General features: G+C 38.2%; 1 long non-coding RNA gene across 1 annotated transcript in view; it reads right to left on the bottom strand.

Moving 5' to 3' along the window:
• Positions 1-1,050: 1,050 nt before the first annotated feature.
• LOC125691600 (uncharacterized) overlaps positions 1,051-23,829 on the bottom strand; it is a 61,320-nt gene continuing 38,541 nt past the window's right edge. Inside the window, exons 8-16 of the long non-coding RNA XR_007376180.1 lie at positions 23,555-23,631; positions 22,456-22,682; positions 14,761-14,974; positions 13,992-14,107; positions 11,708-11,778; positions 10,069-11,618; positions 7,667-7,836; positions 1,515-1,577; positions 1,051-1,193 (exon numbers count right to left, since the gene is read on the bottom strand). This is a non-coding gene — a long non-coding RNA (uncharacterized LOC125691600). The remainder of the gene's footprint in view (positions 1,194-1,514; positions 1,578-7,666; positions 7,837-10,068; positions 11,619-11,707; positions 11,779-13,991; positions 14,108-14,760; positions 14,975-22,455; positions 22,683-23,554; positions 23,632-23,829) is intronic.

The following is a 23,829-nucleotide window of genomic DNA, read 5'->3' as shown; positions in this document are numbered from 1 at the left end:
AGAACAAGCTGAGTAAATGGGCTAGCCTGAATAGAAGGAATCTAGCAAATTTTGAAATGCCATTTCAATTTGCTGTAGCTCTATGTCATGCTCACCAGCGTTCCTTCTGCAATTGGATTTTATTCAGTGTAATTGCTAGAGGGCATGCAGACTTACTAGTGAGGTAAGCATTTGTGACATTAGGGAATGCGATAATGGTAATTATCATCTACATCAGCTGCAATGATTTAGAGATGTGAGCATAAATAAGAATCAGAATTGGTGGTTTTTTTTAATTTTATCCAGGACACCTTCTAATTTTCGTCTTCTGTAGCTTAAGAATATACTATAACTATTATTTGATGGTATGATAGCCTTGCTAAAGATAAGTTAGAAGAATTTGTGATGATTGAAATTAAAATCTACTGATTTCATCCCATAGCTAGTGGTTGTAAACAGAAATCATACACATACACAGGCTTGTTAGAGACTGTTCCTGAATTTAGCAGCAATGTCTGTTGAACAAATGAGTGAAGTATGTTCCCTCTGTTATCTCCTGTTGATCTCCTTGTATTGTCACACTAAAAAGGCATTTTAATGATCTTATCTGCAGTGTGCTGAATTCCTGAATCTGTTGCTGAAAAACGAAAAGCAAAGCAACGCAGAGAAGAAGGGACGTAAGAGAAAAGCACAGATCCAAAAGAACAGAAGTAAAAAAGAAAGTAGAACGTCTACAGCAACCTGGAGACAAGAGTAATGAGCAAATCTAATTTCAGAAAGAATAATCATACTGCAGAAATCTTGCAGTGAGGAGCGCATGAGGCTGATGCACACAGTTTAGACAAATTGTCTGAAAATTTAGGAGCTGTTCAGTATGTGATGTTACCATAAGGTAAATTGCTTAGAGGTTCAATGTGAACTGCATTCTCCAGGGTGCTTGAGTAGCTAACTGGAAAGTGGCACACCTCTGCAATTCAAACCAACTTTTAATGTTGATTTTCCCGTTAGGGAAAGGTTAGGGACTGGGGTGACCCTGAAGACATCAGGACCTGAAGGGTTCATTACCTAAAGCAGAGCCCAGGGAGCTGCTGAGTGCTGGTCCCACTCTTTGCTACTGCTCTTCTGCCCCATGGTCCTGAGCAAGTCTTGTAGCCCACGGATGCAAAGGCACATGTGGACAAGCCTCACCCCACAACTGAGTTTCTTCTGTCTGCCTGGACACAGAAATAGATGGTCACTCTCAGCTTTATAGCCCTAATTAGCTAGTGCTGCCACAGTGCTTATAAACACCAAACACATAAAGCTGGTATCTTGTACAAGCTGATCACTGATTTATTCTTCCGTAGTTCAGATTTGTACAAGTCTCAGGGAAATAGAAAATATTCTCCCCAACTACTTTTGCAGTCACCCATAAAATGGCAGTCAAAAGACATTTAGGTACCCCTAATATCTTTGTTGTGGCAGCCAAATAAGTTGTATCCTGTAAGCTAGATCAGATTTATGTCGAACTGATTCAGACTGACTTTGTTGCTCACCTTTCTGTGGATGTATGAAGTACAGAAAATGGCTCCTCTGCTCTCTTTTCAAATTCATGTTCCCTGCAACAAGTGAGATTTTCTTAAAGGAAAAGAAAGGAACATCTGAGAAAAGATTTGTCCTCGCATCTCATCCGCAAGAGTGTAAAATAAAACCAAAGATAAAAAAGCCAGAAACAAGGGTGCAGAATGCTGGAAGGAATGTAGCTCTCAAAGATACAAGCTCAGAAAGAAATTAAATTCACAGACACCAAAAAAGGGGAGAAGACTGGAATAATAGTTGTTATGACTCTTGATAGTTATCAGAGGGGAAAAAACGCCGCAGGAGAGGAAGAGACATATTAAAGCAAGACAGTAGCAGTGTTTTAAGGAAACTAATTGGAAAACTCAAAGCAACTTTGACGCTAGCGAAAAGAAAAAGAGAGGGGTCTGAGGCACAGCACTCAGGTTTGATCTGAAAATACCTCTTTTCATGCTAGCTTCCCCAAAAGTCTACTTGGGAGGTAAATCTGTCGGGTATTATTTCTATCTATCTGATTTATCTAAAACATTGCTTATAAACTTATTTTAAAATACCACATCTGAGGTTTATTTATTTGCAGAAAGAAACTAATGGAAGAGGAATTTCAAAGTGGATAATTCTGATATATTAATAATATCTTCCTCATAGCAAAGACTGAAAGAGTAATTTCAAAAACCAGAATAATTGTTGTCAATACTATAAGATGCATATATAGTGTTACTTCAAATATTTAAACATATAAATTAATAAATGAAATAGATATTTCAGCTAAAATTCCCCAAACCTGCTAAAATCTATAATTGTAAAAGGAGAGAGGCAACATCGAACTCTCAAATTTAACTCCTGTTGTCTTATAACAAATAGAGGGAGATCTAAGCACTTTAAAAGGAGATGGACGCACGTAGAGAACCTCAAAATCCCCAAGAGGTTACACACTTATATTTGCAATGGATCAGGTCTTTTATTCTAGAGGAACATTTTTCTGTTATCAAATTTCAAATCTCTAAATTGCAGTAGAAATTTAAGTCAGTATCTTCCCAAGTACTGAGAATCTGTCTGTGACACTGGGAAATTTTAACCTAAATTGAATTCTTTAATGAGGACAAAAGACCACGGAATGCTGTCAATAAAGTTGACAGAGAAGAAAGGTGGAAATCCCACTGAAGACTATTGCAGTGTCTCTGTTGCACATGAGCCCACATACGTACATAGGATACGTAACCAACAAGCAGCTGGTGTTACTGGGGACAGAAAACTGAAAGAGTTGAACCACTGAGTTAAATCAATAAGCAAAGTAATATGCTTTTGAAAAAGGTATGAACAAAGTTATGCTGTGTATCAAACAGGAATTAAATGCCAGGATGGCACCCTTGCAGAAAAGATGATGTTCTTACAGTGGCAGATGGCAGAAGGGGATTTGTCCTTCCTAGATTCTGCTGAAGACCAGCAATGTAAAGAGTCTGTGAGTTGAGGAGACATAGGTAAAAACTGAAGAGGATGAAAGGAGGATGCAGGTGTATCTGGAATCTTTGTCTTTCTGGTGACTACCATTCCTTGGCAAGTCTTGAATAATTTTCTAGAAGAAAGGAAGAAGAAAAAGGAAGAAGAAAAAGGAAGAAGAAAAAGGACAAATATTCATCTGTTTCACAACTCGAGAAATTCATAAATGAAAGCCATTTTTTTCCTTCAAAATGGTGTAACTACTTAATCAGGCAATTACTTCAGCTCCAGCAGGTGCACTGAAACAGCACTCGTCTCACGCAGAGAGCTCTTCCACTATTTTTATTTGGGGCTGGATAATTGGATTGAAGTTTCTTGTTCACTGCTTTTGTTCCCAGGCTTTGCATAGTTGGGAGCCTCTCAGATCTCTCTCCATTCCCAGCACCACTGCAGCTCTTGCTTAAACATGAACTGAATATTTCTGCAGATCCAAGTTTAGGGATTCTTTCAACACATCTGTTGCAGTGGGGCTGGAATTTGCTCCTATTTCAAATAGGGAAGCTGCCGGTCTGTGATCACTTAGAGTCTAATGCAAGGTGTTTGTGGCATCAGGAAGAGGTCCATTAGGATACTTAAGCAATGGTGTTTTGTGCTGTTCTTTTTTTTCCCTTTCTTTTTATGGAAAATATTTGTTACAGAGCAGAAGCCTGATCATTTACTACTACTGTTAATGAAATGGCCACAGAATGGCCAGGGTTGGAAGGACCTCAAGGATCACAAATCTCCAACCCCCTGCCACACGCAGGGCCACCAACCTCCCCATTTCATAGCAGCCCAGGCTGCCCAGGGCCCCATCCAACCTGGCCTTGAACACCTCCAGGGATGGACGGGGCATCACAGCCTCTCCGGGCAGCTGTTCCAGCACCTCACCACTCTCATAGTAAAGAACTTCCCCTTGCCTTCAGTGTATAAAACAGAATCCTTTACTTTTATTTCTTCATGAGCTCTGATTCTTTTTTTTTTTCCTGTTCCAGTCAATTTTAGCTTCTTAAGTGTGAGAAACGACACCATTCTACACGATTTTAAATCAACTCCAGCTTTTTAATTACTGAACCCATTTTAACAGGGCAGAGCGGGGGGGGCTTGTTATTTTGTGTAGTGCTGCTTTGGAAGGAAAAAACAGTGGCATTCCAAATTGCCATAACAACAGGCTGCACCACTTAAAACAGGATAAGCTGTGTGTCAAAGTAAAACTGTTTCCTTGGTAACCAGCTGCGTATTTAAAGTGCAGCCTGGTTTAATCAGCCAAATTGCCCCTTTTCAAAAAGGAAAACATGTAGGCATTCCTACACAAGAAGAGAGAGGAGAACTCACAACTTAATCAAGAATCAGCCCTTCAGTTTGTTTCCTGAGTGATACCTTTGAGTTCAGCAATGTCACTTGCTCTGCTTTTTTTGTGCGTGAGAATTCCCGATCCTGTGTCACCGGAGAACACTCAAATTCCTCTCAGCTGCTCGTGCTACACTTCCTTCGAGCAGATTAATAAGATACCAGCATCTAAGCATGTAGGTGCAACTTCATACAGTCATCTAGTGACAATAGCACATATTTATATCCTCTCTGGGAAGACTTAAAAAATGGCAGGTGAGCTTAACATGAGCTTAAGTCAACATCTGCTGTTTCTATGAACCTCCTGATTAGAAGGTCAAAGCTAAAAGCTGTTCATCTTCTTTCTTTTTCCTTCTTTTTTTTTTTTTATTCTTTATTTTGAGAATATATTTGTGCACTGAAAAATAGATTGTTTCTGTTTGGAAGAGTTTTAAAGCATAGGTATGGTCTCTCAGCCATACTGTGTCATGCCCAATTCCTGCACTTTTGTCTCTGAATGTTGATGAATCAGCAGGAAAGTAACATTTAAATCACATGAGAATACAGAAAAGCAAGTAAATCTAGCATTCCAAGTCTATACAAATGATCCACAATTACTAAACAGTTCTTTGGAGATACGGTCTGACATGGCAGAAGATGAGTAGAGTACACACCTATAAACAGCAATTGCACAAATATCACCTAACCTCCCAGTATGTTTAGGAAGTACCAATAGCTTACCTTTCCTAATAACTTTTTGAGTAAGGGAGTCCAGTTCTCAGTCTCAGTGGCGTAGTTGCCTGTCTTATTTCTTTCAAAGCCTAGAGAACAAAGTGGTTGAACACAGAAAAAAGAGGTTCTGTAGATTTGGATTGGCTTCCTTCTCCTTGTCAGTGATGTTGGATCAGGAACTGCAAGAGAGCTCCTGGAATGAAAGTGGCCTCTTTCAAGACCAGATTTCATAATTTTAATAGACAAATGGAATATAACAGGTGTCTTACTGAAAAAGGTTAAAGAAAAACATGAAATGTAAAGCACTTCATTTGTTTTTTGCATTCCCTGCACAGAATATAAACTCTATTACGTTATTGCTCTTTTACCAGAACTATTAAGGTTTCCTGAAAGAGGAAAAGCAGAATTTCAGAGGGATTTTGCCATTTCCTGGTGCAGTATCTCTATGCAAGATGGTACATATCTCAGAAGAATGGCGAGATCTTCCTCTAAAAGCTGCCAGAAAGTTATTAATTTCTAACACAGGACAAATGCAGAACACAACTGATCTAAGTCCAGAAATGGTCTGCCTGTACTTTAAGCTCACATATCTCACTGCTGCTGTGTTATGGTTATTTGAGGGTGACGTCACAACTGAGACTTTCAGAAATTAAATACAGCTATCAGCTCTCTTTTCTAAGTGACTGTCAGAACATTTCTTTTTCTTGCTCGTGGTGATAAGCCTCCCTTCTGACACTTCTATAGCACTGCTAGGACACTGTTTTGGTTTTAATATATTATGGAAACTGCTTATGCTAGCTAACCAAAAGCAAATGAAAAAAATATCAGAGTTAGTCTGTGGTATAACTAGACCTGAAGCTTCAAAGGTCTGGGAGATACAAGACCTGGAATCTCAGGCACAAAGAGCATTCCTCCATTTGCTTTCTTGAGTGACTGTCAGCATTACTGTTAGAATCACAGCGCCATCTGCTACACCACAGCACATCATGGCTTGTGAGTTAGCAGTTTTGTTGAACAAGAAACAGGAGAAAAAAATAAAATCAAGCTTTTTCCAGAAGGGCAAGAAATCTACAGCAGCCCACAAATATAAGTAGTGAAGCGAAGTAATGACCACTGCATGAAAATAATTACTCTCAAGAATCCGGATCCCAAACACTCATTCTCTACTGCAGGAAGCAGATGGCTTCTGAAAGCTGACAGTGAGGATATTTTTATATCGCAGCCAAGATGCAAGTGCAGCTCACAAAGACAACAAGTGAATCTGAGGTAATGCAGAGCCCAGCGCAGGCTCTGTGGAAAGGATCCTTGATAAGGACTCACACAGGTATTTTATCTTGAGCTCAGATAATTTGCCTGAAGCTGAATGTCACCCCATGCTATCTTTGCATTAATCTTCAAGGAGAAATTTGAAACTAGCTTGGAAGCCCTGAAACAAGTAAAGGAATGATTTAGTGTGTAAACACATCTTGAGATGGAAAGCAAACTTACCATAACATTCACAAACAAGAAGAACCAACACCACAGCATTGCTTCTGACTGAATACTGCTCATGTGCACCTGCTTTAAAACTATCATAGAAGACAAAAGCCTTTGGCATGACACCTACAAACAAGATTCAGTCACTGCAGCTTGCAAGAAACTGGACACTGAGGCTGCTCTGTTGTGAGCAGAAAGACATGGCCTCAAGAAAAGAGTCTTCTGGAGGTGCCCACTGCTACACTGAGTACCCACTGTTTAGCCATTTAATATGGATGAAGGCCACAGGGAGAAGTTGCCCCCCATCATGGCAGAAGGCCATGGAACTGTCTGTAAGTCTTGGGCTATCTCCACTGCCCTGCACACAGTTGGGTGCCCCTTTCAAAGGGGAGAGCTTCTGCCCAGTTTTGCATATGGGAAAATGAAGGTGACAGCAAAAATTTAAGCTGGGAAGAGCCCTCAATGGGCAATACCCTTCAATGCTCCTGCCTGGCCCAAGAAGTCCACAGCGGGCCTGGATGTGATGAAACAGAGGAAAGGTCTCAGCATTGGGAGCTCTGGGCTTAGCCAGGGGAGACGCCTTATCTTGCTCTCTCTCTCTGTTGTTTTATCCCTAGCACTTTCCCATTGTGTGCTTACATTATTCATAGTTTAAAAGATGAAGGTTAAATAGGGCGACAGTTTAGTCTGATGTTTAACATGTGCTACTCTTTCTGTATTTATATATAGAAAAATTATTGCTGTAATAGCTGTATGGACATTATCTCTCCTTCTTTACGGAAGGAAGTTTTTACCAGTGTGATCAGAAATACATATTTGGGCCTGAATGCTCATAATTATAACATATTTCAATAAAATATGCTCTTGCTCAGCTGAAAGAACCTTTGTGATTAGTGTTTAACTCTCAATTGCAGAGAGAAAAGCAGACCAGCTTTGAAAAAAAATAATAAGCAATGAAAACAAAAATAAACAGCAGGGAGGATCTTATCAATACGTACAAATATCTGAAAGGTGAATGTAAAGAAAACAGATCCAGCTCATTTTGCTCATGTCTAGTGCTAGGACAAGAGGCAATGGACACAAGATGTTATTTCTGAACACTTGTCAATTTTACCTGGAGCTTCTCTTCTGGTTTACCAAACAGCAGGAGCATCTGGGCAGGTTGGGTCTGGCCTGATCTCACTGGGGTGGTCTTGTGTTCTTCACATTGCAAATTCCAGTCCAAGCAAAGCCTGTTTTGGGATTACCTCAGTGGGTAATCTTTGATGTGCACGGAAGTGCTTTCTAATGTACCAATAAAAAAAAATGACATGGTATGTTAGCATTTATTTTATATATATATATATATATATATATATATATATATATATATACATATATATAATTTTAACATTTTTAATCCCTGCAGCAATATTCAAATCTTTGCTTTTAATGCAGAGCCACTCCTTTAGGATGCACATGACGATCCCAGTCTTTTACTTTAGTGTGTTTGATCTTTCTGTAGCTGTTGCAGGCACCTTCTCACACATACTAGAAGCAGCCAGGCACTAAAAGAAAGTGTCAGTCTCAACTTAAATGACTGGTACGACTTCAACAGATTGCTGCTGCGTGGCTGCCTCCTCATCACAAAGCTAAAGACATGCTACAAGTGAAAAAAAATCTTTATATCCCAGGCACAAAGCTAACTGTATGCATGGAGGAGCTTGGGTGTTTGTGATGGCAGGCCTAGCGTAAGTCAGTAGAGAAAATAAAATGAGATCTACTCCACACTCCTAAATTCATCTGAAAATCCTCGTCTCCTGAAGGCAGACAGCACCATTTGTTCTGAGTGAGGCACTCTGCTAGCTAGATGAATACAGGCCATTAAATCTGGCATGCAGTGTTTAACGTTGCTACAATTGCAGAATAAATTCAGCTGCAGTGTTTTTCCTCCTTCTCTTCTGCTCTTTCCCTTGGGCATTAATTAAATACAGCATTCACAAGCGAGGCCCCTTTAGGAATGATTGTTCTTTACATATTACAAATCTCAAGCTGTGAATGCATGGGATAGCTATATTAATTTCTAATCACCATTTTTAACAGGAAGCAGCAGGGCTGCATCAAGCCAGCAACAGATATCTGTAGGAATTCAAATACTTTTGTCCATTAGTATGCAAATGTAAAATCGAACAGAGTCTTATAGCTAGAACAGTGAATTTTAGTTGTTTGAAAATATGAGTAACTACAAGGAAGTTAAAATTGGACCACAGTCCTCCTAGATACAGTTATTTGTCATTTATATGTCGTCTTAATGCCTCAGGTGTTTGTGCAAACACGTGAGAAGTTCATATGGTAAAAAAAAATACACATCCAAATGTGCCTGAAAAGCATACAGAAAGAGGGAAATCCATCAGAAATACTTAACATCTCTGTCAGAATGACTGGGTTACAAACCTGAAAGAAAGGAGACGTTCTACTTCCATAAAATAAGACTTAAACATTATATAAATAGCATTTATGTATAATATGCATGTGCAGTATAGGCTGTATTTTCCATTGCACATTTTCATTGTCAAACTGAATTGCCTTGTTTGTGCTTTCTCCATTATTTTGCCTTTATTGGTATTTGAAAGCACATTATTTATTTAGGAAAAAGCATACTCAGTTATGTCTGTACTTTCTGTTGCAATCAGCCCTTGACCTAGATCCACGCAGTTCTCAGAAATTATGTTCCTTCAGTTTTTCAGATATTCTACTTCAAAGCAGAGCGAGCTCTTAAAATGTTGTATTTAGTCAAAACTCAATGTGTTAATCAATATTGGACAAAACTCATATTGTCCTACTCTCAAGAGCCATTTTTAGTGTATTCAATAATTGCTTCACAGCTGGCCTTAATAAAAACGAGCGTTGGAAAGAAGCCAGGCTCCCTGTATTTAAACACACGTCTAGCTGGAAAATAAAATGTTACTGCAGTCTGATATTTAGAGATGTCAGACAGACTGATTTTTTTGTGTAGTAGTAGAGAGCTCAATTTAATATGCATCCCATATCTTAAGCATACAAATAACATAACGCAAATTGAGTATTAACAACATCCCATCTCCATAAACAGAGCCAAAAAATATATATGTGTATGTATGTATGTGTATATACACACACACACAAAATAATGCTTTAATGCATTGTTCTTTCTTCATTGTTATGATCAAATCAGAAGGGAGGTGCGCAATCAGGCTCAAAGGTATGCATGAAGTCCTAGATCAGAACAGGTAAACTGTAAACATGACAGTCTAATGGAAGGACAGACTGTAATCCAAAATTGAATGTAGCATCATTATCTCACTGTATCTCTCTACCTACCCAGAGGTGTCCAGTGGTAAAATTTAATGCCAAAAGAGGAAAGATTAGAGATTGCTGAGGAGAGGGCTCTCTGGATAAGAGTGTAATAGCTCTAAATTGATTTTCCATAAACGCTTTATGTGGCATTTGTTAATAGCACTGTTAAGGTAAAACCCTTAATTAAAACATTCTACTTACATGTCACTCACAGATTTCAAACAAACTGGAAGGATAATCCTGTAAACTGTATTTCTCAGTTTAGTCTTGAATTGTGACACAGCACTTCCTTCATCTGGCTTCACAGCAGAGAAGATGTCAAAACAATGCTCTAATATCTAGCTTGAATAATTGTTACAGCAGGCCTTTGAAGATCCAGCAGTATTCTTTGTTAGGTTCTCCAGGCGAGTATGTAAACACATTTTATATTCTGTTGAAATCCCAGTTCTTGGGGAAGAGACATGTTTGACTTCCCAGCTTTCACCATCTCCTTCAGACAGAACACTGTGAACTGAGCTCTGGAAAAGACATTCCTGTTGCTTCTACTTATTTGTAAATCGGTTGTGGTTCCTCACCTGCCTGATCTATCTTCCTGGTTATTGTGTTCCACAGCAGGAACTGTATGCTTTGGGTAAAGGACACAGAGGTATTGTGCATTTCAGACTAAACATAGATAGCTCTGAAAGTAAAGAAGACGTTTTTAGCAAACAGCATCCCAAAATGATAATCTTCATGTATTTTAGTTTAAATGGCTGTAATTTAATCACACATTACCCAAGATGTAAAGCTTGTCTATCATCCATTTTTACAGTTTACATACTTCGGAAAAGCAGAAACATCATGAGAATTCTAATGAGCCTTTGCTCATCACCATGTAATAAGAGAACTGTAAGCTGCCCTGTGTTTTAAATTTGCTCTTCGGCATCACTCAACCAACAAGCTTGGGAACATGGATTATGCTTATTCTACTGATAAAGCTTATTCTACTAATTTCCTTGAATAAATATGTAAAAACTGTCATTCACAGCCGTGTTTCTTGGAACAAACAGCTTTCAGGAAATGCAACAGAAGCAGATGGCCGTCATGGGAGTCTCAAGTGCTAAAGAAAAATATAATTAAACATATCAGCAAGTTTATATAGCTAGTTTGATGTTGAGTAATGTTGAGACCTTGCTACTACCGCCTTCATGTTCTCTGTTTTTCTCTCTTCTCTTCAAAGTCACGCTTGCTATAGTGTTGGTTTATTACATGACCCTTCTGTGCAGGCCATGGAAACCTCATGTTGTGTAACAGTAGAGATAGGAAGATCTTCCAGGATAGCAAGTCCAGCAAGTACATCCGTTCTGCATTCTGAATTAGATGCTCAAGGTTTCTCTACAAGAAGAGACTCAGAGATGCTGAGAAAAGGAGGCATGCAATCACCCATGTGCTCGAGAGGCTGCAAGCAGGCTGATGGCAAAGTGCAGCAGACAGCACAGCGCTGCCAAGTTGGGCACAAGGCACTCTCTCTACCTCCTGCTTGGCTTTCAACGGAATAATTAAAACCGCTGGGCCAGAGAGAATCTCTGGTGTAGTGGTCAGGGCACTCTTCTGACCACATTTCCTTCTTGGCTCCAGTCAGTGCCGAAGCAATTTATGTTACTTACACCTTGTGGCAAGGGCTGGGGGCTTTCTTCACACCCTGAGCTGCATGCAGTTAAAGGAAGCTGAAGAGTCTATCTGTTCAAACTTGAGCCATAACTAGCCAGGCCCTGAAGCAGAATTTTACATAGAAGCATTTCAGGTGAAAATATAGGTAGGTAGGTGAAAATGTTTTTCTCTGCATAGTCCTAAAACTTACGAAGAATTGAGTACATTTCTGGTTTTGCAATTTCAATTTGGGTGCATACTTCCCATTTGAAGCCTTAGAATCTGAGAAAGGAAGGAAAGAAATCAAATTAAATATTTACCCCAGGAAAATATGAGACAAATTTCTGCATGTTCAGCACTGCTGATTAGCAAATACTCAAATTAAATATTAAATACATTAACTAAGCCTTAAACATTAAGTATTTATAAATATTTAAATTAGATATCTAATATACTATTGTAAACACTAACATTTTAATACAAATATTTTAAATATCTTGAACAGTTTGAGAAGCAATGATTATATTTTGTTTCTTTATTGTATTATTTTTCTCTTGATTGCCACTATCAATTTCTCCTACAGTAGATTAACACAGCATTTTCCTAGCACAGGAATAGGCAAAAAAGAAATTCATTTTAGTCTTAGAATGACAAATTTGAGAAAGACTATATTTTATATATAGCTCCTCTGTATATGTATATGAGTTATATGTAATGCCATTTTACATACTTCTGTAATCTGTATATTACAGTATGGTATCTACATAGCAATCTTATGAAAACTAATAACTCAATTTCATTAAGAAACGGGATAAAACTAGTGATTTTTTTTTAATCAAGAAAGAATAAGTAAGAAAAATAAAGGAAAGCAAGCCTTCATTATGTTATCTAATTACTGCAACACATGTAATCTCATCTACTTTGTTTCAAATATGATGAAAATGAAGAAAAATCATTTCAACAATAAATATGCATCAATTAGTACCAGTACTCAGGGACTTATTTCAGTAGACAATTATTATAGAACTAGAACTAGAAAATATTTAAAGAGTAAAAGGGCTACATAACCATTTCTGTGACAAAGAAACGCACTCAGAGGTGTTTTATTTTCATACTTATAATCAATCTCAGCAGAAGTGTAATTTGAAGCACTAATGTCTCTGCAGTTTCCCTATCTACATCTGTGTATGTGCATTTTTATATCTGGAAAAACTGATGTAGACAACAAGTGACATTACAAGAAATACAGGAAACTATATTAGGAATAGCATCCTAGGCAAATTTTCACAAAATGTCATGCCCAGATAATTACTCATTATGTTCATGCTGACTTCCCCAGCACAGCTAGAACTCCCCATAGGGTCACTATGCGTTCTAACTGTAAAACAATAGAAAGAAAAATCTAGCTAAAATCAGATAGCAATGTTAGTCATCACTTGACTTCCTGAAATGATTGGTAGCTTTCATTTTGTAGTTCATTAAACTTGCTTATCACTGGGTCAGAAGCATTCAGAGAAAAACAGGGGATGAAAAATGAATTACGTGCTCAAAACAACGCACTGGGGATAATATTAGTGTCCTCTCTGTTTTAACATTGAAATAAGAATGAAACAAAAGGAGGAGTGTGAATTATACACCATATTGAGCTTTTTCATCACCTTCTATAGTCCTTGGACCCTGTGCTTCAGGATAGCAAATTTCTGACTGCAGCTGGAATTGCTGGATGGAATTCCCTAGGAAACTGCCCTTAGGGGCACGGGCACAGAACAGGACTGGCAGCTCTTTAAAAGCACCCTGCTTTTAAAGATCACAATGCTCTCCATCCCCCAGCAGAAGTCACCAAGCAGGGGAAGCAGGCAACCAGCATGGCTGAGCAAGGACCTGCAGCTTAAACTGAGGGAAATATACAGAAAGTGGGAGCAGGATTGTGTAGACTGGGAGGATACAGGGCTGTTGTCTGCATGTGTAGAGATAGGATTATGAAAGCCAAGGCACAGATGGAGTTGAATTTGGTGAGGGAATTATCAAAGATAACAAGAAGGGGTTCTACAGGTACGCAGGCAGGAGGAGCCAGGCCAAGGAGAGTGTTCCCTCTCTGGTAAAAGGTAACGGAGAGCTGGCCTCCTCAGACATGGAAAAAGCTGAGGTACTCAGTGAGTGTTTTCAATCAGTCATCATGGGTGGTCAGGCTTCCCGTGCCTGAGCCTCTAGGTGAGGGTGTGGGGAATGGATTCTGTCCCACTGTTACAGTGGAACAAGTCCGAGACCTCCTTGTGCAACTAGATGTGAGCTTATCCTTTTGACTCGTCTCTCCTCAGTACAGTCCCTGAGTGATATTAGTGCAGCTAGCACTTTAGTATTGAACACTCCTCACAGTTAAAGCATAGCTCTAGCTTTACTCCATCACTGTGGCCAGATCCAGTTTTAACTCAGTTACGCATGTTTCAACTAACCTAAGCAATTAGGAGACAAGAGATGAGCGAGTTTTTACTTACATGTCATTGACTTTTGTTGCATCTAATCCACTGAGCGAGGTAGAATTCAAGATACAATAGATCAGTCAGGTGGAGCAAGAGAAACCTCTACAGCCTGGCAGTTCAAAGCAGTCAACCTGGCAAAGAAGTACTGTTTTCCATGCCTGTTCTGAGAACAGCTTGTAAGTATTACCCTGTATCTCCCACAGCAAAATATATTGATTGCCTTTTTAATAAAGGCTAGAACTGACAAAGGCAGCAGAGAAATCTAATTTTTGATTCTGATTAGATTTAGATATGAGACAGATGCCTGTAGTCAACCTGGTCAATACTAAAATGCTGTAATACGTACAAAAAAAAGGAAAACTATGGATATAAACTGCTTTGATGAAGAATCGTAGAGTTCAGTGATTTCCAGAGTTAGGGAACAGCTTGCATGAATATTTTTAGGGTGAAGCCTTTTCTGCCCAAGTATGTTTTGCTTAGAAGAAAGAGAAGTAGGCTTTGCTTAGATTGGACACTATAATCACTGAAATCAATGATACAACTCTGTGGTCTGAAGGGTTCAAAATCAAGTGCTAAAAGCCTTTGGGGAACCATCAGTAGTGTAATTCCCCAGTGATCTAAGAAGATTGGGATACCTGTTGAAATAACCAGCAAGGTATATTGCACACATTTATTTGTCAGGCTGTGTAATCAATGAATATTAAGATGCAATAAGTACGAAATAAACAAGAGAGCTTGGCAAAGCAGACTATGGTAACAAAAAGAGAATAGATAAAAAGCTTACCCCTATACTGGGCTCACTTACAAAACTCGAGCAGAGCAAATCTCCAGCAGAGATCCTTCCCCACTGGTAGCCAGCTCTTAAATAGGTCTAGGAGGGGTGCAGCCAGGAATTGCCTTCACCTGTGCTCCTCTGGCTGACTCATGGCTCGCCCCAGGTGATCAATCAGAGGTTCAGGCCTTGACTCAGCAGTTCCCATACACTGGCTTATGTAAAACTTTATGGAGAATATTGAAAAGAAAAAAAAATCAACAAGTTGGAAAAAAAGCTACTTGGTCTACCAAGTATGAATACATGCACTGTATTCTCCAAGAGCTCTTTCTATTATTTGAGAAGAATTCTTGAAAGCATTACACGTGTTAAATGCTTAACTGAAAGCATGAAGAGGGAGTGTGGAACTGCAGACAGATACGTCACGAAAGGGGTATCTGCACAATTTAAAATGGAAAATTATGTGACTGAAATGAAATTAAACAACATCAGTAACTTGTTTTTCACTAGAAACAAATTTCTGAGAGCACTGGTCAAAGATGTGTATAAGAATTGAAATCTATACGTTGGTCAACACTTGCATTTTTTGTTTCTTCTGACACATGTCTCTGCATGAACTTCACTTTTGAATTGAGTACACAAGATTGACTAAGTAGATTCCTTAGCTGTATTCAGAGTAATAAGTGTATACCAGAGGCAAGAAACTGGATACTTGTAAAAATTTCCAGGTAGTGAAAATCTCAAACTGAAAAATTCAGAATAATCCTGAATTTATTTTTCTTGTCTAGGTGTGAATCTTTTTGCCATGTGTATCTGAAGTATTTCTGAATAACCTAGAGATGTGTCAGAGTGGCTCCAAGAGGCCTTTCATTGCAGTTTTTGTGCTACACTAAAAATACATTTGAATTAGAAGCTTCTTGTTGTATTTTTGCTTAGAAATATAAGAAGAAAATTAAGTGATAGTCAGCAAACCAAATGTACAAAAACCTGATCTTACTTATTGTGTTCACATCAGTACCAGCATAGTGAACACCTAAACGCAGACTGCATTTTGTTTTCTCTTCTTTTAAAACACAACCAATCATGAGTATCATTTACTTCCTTCAGCTGATAAGAAAGTCAAGTTTTATACCAACTCTTTCTGATTCCCAGAGCTGTCACTGAAATACTGTTATGAGCTTAACCTTTCTGGTTTCTGCTTTGCTGAAATTCAAGAGACATTAACATTTATATTTGCATACTGGCTTCAGCTCTAGTTAGGGAGCTTACACAGCTCTTCAGCGTATCTTCATTTCTATGTTTTGCTGTTCTCTCACACTGACAACACTGAAGTTATTTGTAGACCTGATATGGACTTACCTGTTCCACTAAAGACAAGTGCACAAATAAGAGCAGTACTGTGACACTGCGTGACAGTTTTCAGTGTGTTTTCAGTGCAGCACGTTTTCATTTCCTTCTCGGTCACAGAAGGTCACTTATTCAAATTATGTGACTAACCTGAAAGATCCTGGTCTAGAATGAGTTGGATCAATTGGATACTGAAATAAGAGACTGAAGATGTGATGAGTCCTACTGTGCAATCTGTTGAAATTCAACATTTCCACTGATTAACTAAATGCAAAAATCAAGACAAAACACAACAGGATAAACCGTGTATTGACTTTTAAATTTAACAGCATTCTGCAACATTCAAGCTAATATTTGGCATAGGAAGGAATGCTAGAAGGGAAATACATGCTTGGTAACAGTACTTTGTATTTCCTTTAATTATTTTTTCTCTTAATTTTTCTGTCTCCCATTCACTGCTGAGCTCGTTTCTCTCAGCTCCTGTTCCTCAGTTTAAATTTATTTTTATCTTATTGATGAGTCACTCGTCATTCTCTGGTTTAAACACATCCTGTATCTCTGGATGTTCTCAAATGCTTTTTATATAGAGGAAGAGGAGGACTGTGTAATGGTATCGTGACTCTTTATTCTGTTTCACTCAAAAAGGAAGTTAAGATGGTATTTATTTATAGTCTGAAATATTCTTTATTTGTTTTCCTATTGAAATTTCCTTCAGGTTCCTATGAGTGTATTTACCCAGCTCTGCTACTACTTACTTCTCACTCGCTGCTGGTGGTTGTTTGCTTACACTCCATCAGTTCCACTAAAGCTGAAAACATTAAATTCTCATAATTATAATGATGTCATTCAAAAAACTAGAACTAAGGTCGTGTCAGCAATTCCATTATAAATCCTTAATTTAAATGGTCTGCAATAACTCAACCATAAAATATGTTTTGAGATGAACCTTAGCATGTAAGGTCTCAGGCCACCAACAACATCCTTTTTGAAACTGGAAGAAAAAAAAAACTGGAGAACACTCAATCTGCAAACATTTCAAGAATGAACTAAATGCTTGTGAACTTGTAGACGTATTGGCCTCTGAACTGAGGTATGGTGAAATCTGCAGCCATACAAGAGTTGCATTACAGGTTTCTTCTGTTGTGCTCAGTTTGACTGACAAGATTCTTATGCCATGTTAGGAGAACTGCTTAAACGCCGTGCAAGCTGATCTCTGCTTTAAGACTGATAGTAGGAGAGTTATTTTATGACAGTTTTGGTATTAAATTAAGGGAGCGGTTAAAAGCATCTACACCAGCCAGCACCACCAAATTGCACCTCACACCTCTTTCAGACACAAACGAACCATCCAGAATAATGAACCATGACCTTGTTGGGATGAAAGATTTTCTTTTTTTCTTTATAGAATAATCTGGTTCCTCTGCTGCTTGAAATGCAATATGAGTTCAGATGCTTCTCATATTCTTGTTCCTACTCATTTTAAATGGTTTCATTTTTTTCTTCTGTATTTTGCAGCTGGTTAAAGCACACAACTTTAACAACAGAGCCTTGGTCTGTATTGTCACAGTTCCCAGTGCACTATTTCCAGGTGGTATCTCACAAAACTCCACTTAATATATGGAAAACAAACAGCTCATTAAATTGTTTGTATTTATATAGCACAACCTTGTATAGACCGACATAAAGTATAACTGGCACAGATCAAACTTCATTTAGAAAATAATGGATTGAGAATTTTCCTATTGATTTAGTCATGCCTATGCATTTCAAGAAGTCTCAGCTGACTGCCATTCACCTTTAAACAGAAACATTCTGTCTCTATTGCTACCATTATCCGTGGGTTTTGATCTTTATGTATTTAAGACTTTATGCTTTAAGACTGAAATACAATGCAATGCTTAGTCTTCATATTTATTATTTATTGCAATATTCTGTGGACAAGACCTATAAAAGTAAATGCTGTGCTATATGTATAAATCTCATGGAGGTGTGGGTGCTTTCTTTATTTTTATTTTCCTTCTAATTCAAATAACTAAACTTCATAATTAATCTGATTTCATTTAAACTTGCAGCACTATTTTGTTCCCCTCATCTTGGTTCTACGTGCTGCGTTTGAGCGTTATTAGAAGAGTCTATAACTTCAGAGGAAAATATATCAGCTCTAAAAGTTATTAGCATCATTAAATATATATTTTATAAAACTTCTAAAGTAGATATTCCATAAAATGTTCACTTTCTGATACCTAAAGTCTAATTCTTATTTTATGCCATGTAAGTCCTACCAACAATACCTATAATAAAATACAGAACTAGATCTCATTACGTTCAAAAACTTAAATTCCTGATTTTTTTTCCTTACTCAGCTACCAAAGATGACATTCAGACCTTTATACCACACGAAGAGCTTTTGATCAGCAATTTTCTACATTCTTTTACATTGGATAGCCTGCTTGTATGTTCAGTGGGAGTTTTATCTCCATCAACGTTATCTAGAATGTAATACAACCATATTCAGGATGTCATAGAAAATGAGGAATGTTACTGTGATGCTATCTACTAAACGCACAAGAGGAAGACAGCACTTTCATTGTTATCAGTTCACTCCTTGTTGTAGTTCTACAACATGAAAAGGTCCTGATATCCCTACCCAAGGCAGACAACCCACCACAGATCTCCCACAGTCAGAAGCGACAAGCCATGCCAACCAAGGACAAAAAATATCTTAGTTACACCCTTGGAGTGCACTGCTTGTGTATGGCACTGCTCTAGCTTTTCTTTTAGGACTCAGGACAATATTTCATCTCAGCATCAAACTGAGTTTGCCTATGCTGTCTGAGGGTAGTTTGGGAATGTCTAGAATTCAGGTGCCTTACATGTGTATTTCCAAAGGAAAAAATACGTGACTGAAGTCTAGGAAAAGCGTCAAGTCTTCCATCTTTAAAACTCCCCTAGAATTTTAGAGTAAGTTGTCCAAGTAAATTTCAATATCTCTATGTAAGACTGTGCTAAAATTATGAGTTGTATTTTCGCCGTTTCAAAATTTGCCTTTCAAATCCTTTCTTGTGTCAGCAGCGACGACAGTAAAAGATTGGCAACTCTGAAATCATGCAGGGCTTTCTTCCATCTTCATCAAGGCTTCTATTCTTAACAGTTTTGCAGTGATGTAATTACTTGGGGAGGACAGCCAGTTGATTGCACTTACTGAGCAGTTTTGGTGCTTGCCTTAACGATGTAATAAGAAATAACAAATGACATCTCACTGACGTGGACAATGTTATTTTGTCCTATGAATTTGAGGGTCACTGGTTTCAATGAAGGATTCTATATTCATAGGAGAATCACTCCTTCCTTTCTGAAGGTGGGAGAAGTACCATCACTTTATGACATGGTGCATGAATAAGCAGCAGCATTAACACATCAACTATTGTGAGTCACTACTTCAGGGGACAACTGTATTTGAAGTTGGAAAGAAAACCCATTATATTCAACTTCTTTCCTGCCAGCAAACAAAGATGAAGGAAAAGTGACAGTACTTGAAAACAGACCAAGTAAAATGTTCAGCTCAGATGACCTATAATACTTTACTGGGAATTAGAATTTTTTTTCTTCAATCATCCACATACTTGCTGCATTTCCCAGTAGACATTGTTCCCGAACACAATAAGCTTGAAGACTTGGCTGGGTCTCATGATCAGGAAAGCTCTTCAGTTTCTATGATTCAGAACTGATTGATGGAATGATAGCCTTGATTTCAGTATGAATAAATAAGTACAAACTATTCCTGTGTATTGCAGCTTGTATTATTTCTTCCTTTCCACTTTTGCTGCTCTTTACTACTCGATCAGGCTTTGAAATATTACCTCGTGCAATAAGATCTCAAGTTGTCAGACTTCTTCCCCATCCATAAAATTCACCTGGACAAGGTAGCATGACTGACTTTTATTCTCTTATGTAATGTAATATTCCCTTATGTAAGAATGCTCATTCTTCAAGACATTAAGTAAAACCAGCAATGCCAAGAGTAAGAATATTTTGGAGCCTTGTCCAATCCACATATTCCATCCAACAACCTCCTTGCAAGAGTTTTGTTGTTGTTGTTGTTTTTAAATACAAAGTACTTATCTCCCTCAGATTCATATTTTCTACTTTCTGCAAAAGAATCACCAGAAAATTTTTACTGCTAATTTGATGTGATAAGAGTAAGCTAGAAGTTATCTTGGCCTAAACGTTTGCCTATGCCTTAGAGATGCAGTCTATAGCATTAGCATCTGAGTCATTGTCAGTAATCACCCATTTCATCAGCACAGGTCTGTTTTGTTACCTTACGTAACTATTTTTAAACTTGTTTGTATCAAGGGCTTTAACTCTTTCCTTCCAGCTGTTCCAGAATAGTGAGGGTTGTCATTCCCTCTTGCATTCAGAGCTACAGACTGAAGTAATACCCTTTTCCCCTTGGGCTAGTGCTTCGATGGCCAGTTTGTGTTCTCTTCTGGACAGCCTCATTGCCATACTCATATCTATATAGGTATTTAGCATACTGTTTTGGTATTTACTTTTTAGGAAAAGGCAAATGAAAACTAATAAAAGCCTTCTTATTGCTTAAATGGCAAATATCTTCAATCTTCATATCATCCATAACAAGAAAGTGTCATGTTCTGACATGTCCTAGAAATGACATGAGCTGAGGCAAAGTGTTTCTATACAGTGTTTAAGAACAGTATTACAATAGGCTTTATTATTTCTCAGATTTCTCTTACCATACCAATCTAAGCAATCTAATTCACTCTCTGCAATATTACTGACTAATTCATTGAAAAGTGCAGCACTTATTTCCTTGTTTTGACTCTCTTCCATTATCTTTGGTATCTAAAACTATCTTTGCATAACAAAGATAGTTTTGCTAACTTAAACATAGATGTAAGGGACCTTGTCCAAGGTTTCTGAGTCTCTCAAACTGTGACGATGTTGCATAACATAAACACAGAGCTGGAGAAGAAGCTGAATCCTTAGACGCCCATTCAAATGGATTAATACAAAAGATTTCTCCAGAGTACTCTCAAATTGTTTAAGTGTGATTGTGCCAGTCTTGGGACAAAACAAACTTTCAAAACTGACAGTGATATTCGCAACTGCCTTTCATCGTGCAGGAAGAAGTAAATAGCTCCTCTCTGTAGTTAATTCCCCAACCACTCCACTCTCCTTACATGACTGCATATACTTTATTTTTTCAGGGAAAAACATACAAACTGAACTTCATTCAAAGCTTGAATTTCATGCCATTTATCCTTCACTGCTAGTTGTTTGATCTCAGATCTTGTTGCTCTGAGACACTAAGAAAGCCTGATGACTTGTATTCTTGCTCTACATGAGGTTCCAGCTTACAGACACAAAGAACACCGCCATCAACTGGTAGCATTGTCTTTCCTTCAAGAGACCTTTCCAACTTCTGCCTTCTATCACTAATAGCATCAGTCAAGTACTTTATTTTCACAGGTGGAAACAAATTATGCTATACTGCACTCCTAAGAGAGAAGCAAGAATGTATGTCTTGACATAATATAGATATAACATAGAGATTTAACAGCAATTGAAGATTAAGGATGCACTTCATCATTTACTGCTTAGAAAGTGGAAACACACATAGGAAACCCTCCCATAGACTCATAGCTTTCATAGTAGACCCCCTTGCTTTCTGAACAGCTTGAAACATACAAGTAAGAGCTGAATCTACTCCTGGCCCTAGACTTTGCCAATGTTTTACACCTGAGGGATTATATATGCACCATCGATTTAAGATATAATCTTAGCAAAGCCAACAAAGCATACACTTAAAAGTGCAATCTTAACAAAGCTAGCAAAGCCTAAAACAATTAGTCACTTTCTGCAGATCTGCAGGGCAAGGCATCTTGACATCAAGACATAAGGAATTTCTGTAGAGATGTACTTACAACAGGTGTCCCTGCTCAAGAGAAGCTGCTACCACACAACCAGCTGCTACACAGGGAAGCTCAAAGGGGGTCACCTGCTGCTCACTATTTATAGGGTAAGGTGATTGACTCATAGTCACAGGTTGCTTTTCAGGCACATGCTCAGTTGATCTTCAGGTGCTGAACTAGATATCTGCTATCAGTTCTTTTAGACCCCCAAGTTTGAGACAGATATGAGGTTGTTAATCTGTCTTAGCAAGAACGTTATCAGTCCTGTTGCCCATTGTCCACCTGCGCAAGGCCTTGTCTGCAAGGCCAGGTCAAAGGAGATTGCTAATAGGGAAGGAAGGTGTTAGAGTGTAGCAGGGAGGACGTAGTGTCACAACCTTTTTCTGAATTCACTCCAATCAATCTAACAAATCAACCTACTCACCTCCATAAAGCTTTATCAGGGTCTTGCTGTCCAAAGGTTTTAAAAAACCTAGAAGTCTGTAAACAAATGTTGTAAATCCAGTCTGCCCTATGCTTTGACTCAGATGCGTTCTTGTTATGACTCTGTGTGCTTCTGTAATCCATGAGTGGTTCCCAGTAATCTGGAGCTCCTGCTGCAGATGAGTGTATTGCTTTTTGCTGCAAATTTCTTCATATTCTGAAAATAGACTGTGGAGATTAAAATTCCAATTAGATTTACACGTCATACTGATCATTTCTGGGAATATTTTAATATTTAGGGTGTTCACACTGTATGTTCTAGACATGAAAATGTTCTAATTTCTAGAAGATGTAGCAAAAATCAAACTGTACATAAGTAATACTAATAAGCAAAGGTGACAGCACAAATTTCAACGTTAGATGGGAATAAAGTTGTAGGTGTAGGCAGGTATTGGGAATTCTGGATTTAGCTTTTGCCCATAAGATTTTTTCGTGTATTACCTTGAAAAGCTGTCTAGACATTTGTGCATGAGTACAAATTGTGGCTTTCTCTGTGAGACATTAATGCAATTGTAGTCAGAGGAGTCACCTGGGCTGAAACCCTACCAGAAAAAGAATTAAAGGAAGCACTAGGAGGACCTGAAGTTTTGTGATCTCTTTCCTTGAGGTTGTAGCAGTAACACATTCAAAGTGCTTAACAAAGTTCTGACCCACACGCTGGTAGTTGAGCAAAGAGGGATGTAGAGAAAGTGATGGTAGGAGTTTTAATGTTTACAAAACTTAAGCTGCAGTTACAGGGTAATGGTTTTTGTTAGGCCTGTTGTCAAGCTCTGATTTGAAAGACCTGAATTTCTGAGGGGCTGCTGAAGATCAAGAGACCATGAGGGATATTCTGCTTTTGCCATTACTCCTAATAAAGAAATCTTCTTGCTTTATAGTTGAGCTAGGAATTGTAGAATTTGTATATTTGGCTTCTGCACCTGGTCTCTATGGGCCCAAAGAAAACGCAAACTTTTTGTTTCTGTCCCAGTTTCTCCCTTTTCTTTCCAAGCAGGGTTGGGTCCTTCTTTTTTTCTGTTCTGGTATTAAAAGGCACTCACCCTATTTTTCTTGACCACATACAGGCTGTCAACAATGTTGTTTTTCAGAGATGGGAATTTCTAAAGAGTCCCCTCAGCTGTAATATAAAGATACAAATAAATATGTTGTAAAAAATGAATTAAAAATTACTTAATTAGCTTAAGCCCTGGCAAGCAGACAGAGTGCAGCTAACATTCTCCATTAAATTTCTAGCACTTCACACAATGTGAAGTTTGAGAACTACAGGATGGGCACATGTTTTATTCAGAAACCAGCGAGAGTTTACTGCTGTGCC

Source organism: Lagopus muta, chromosome 4 (genome assembly GCF_023343835.1).
Source record: "Lagopus muta isolate bLagMut1 chromosome 4, bLagMut1 primary, whole genome shotgun sequence".
In the NCBI taxonomy this organism is placed as follows: Eukaryota; Metazoa; Chordata; class Aves; order Galliformes; family Phasianidae; genus Lagopus; species Lagopus muta.
This window is presented reverse-complemented; position numbering and strand designations above follow the sequence as displayed.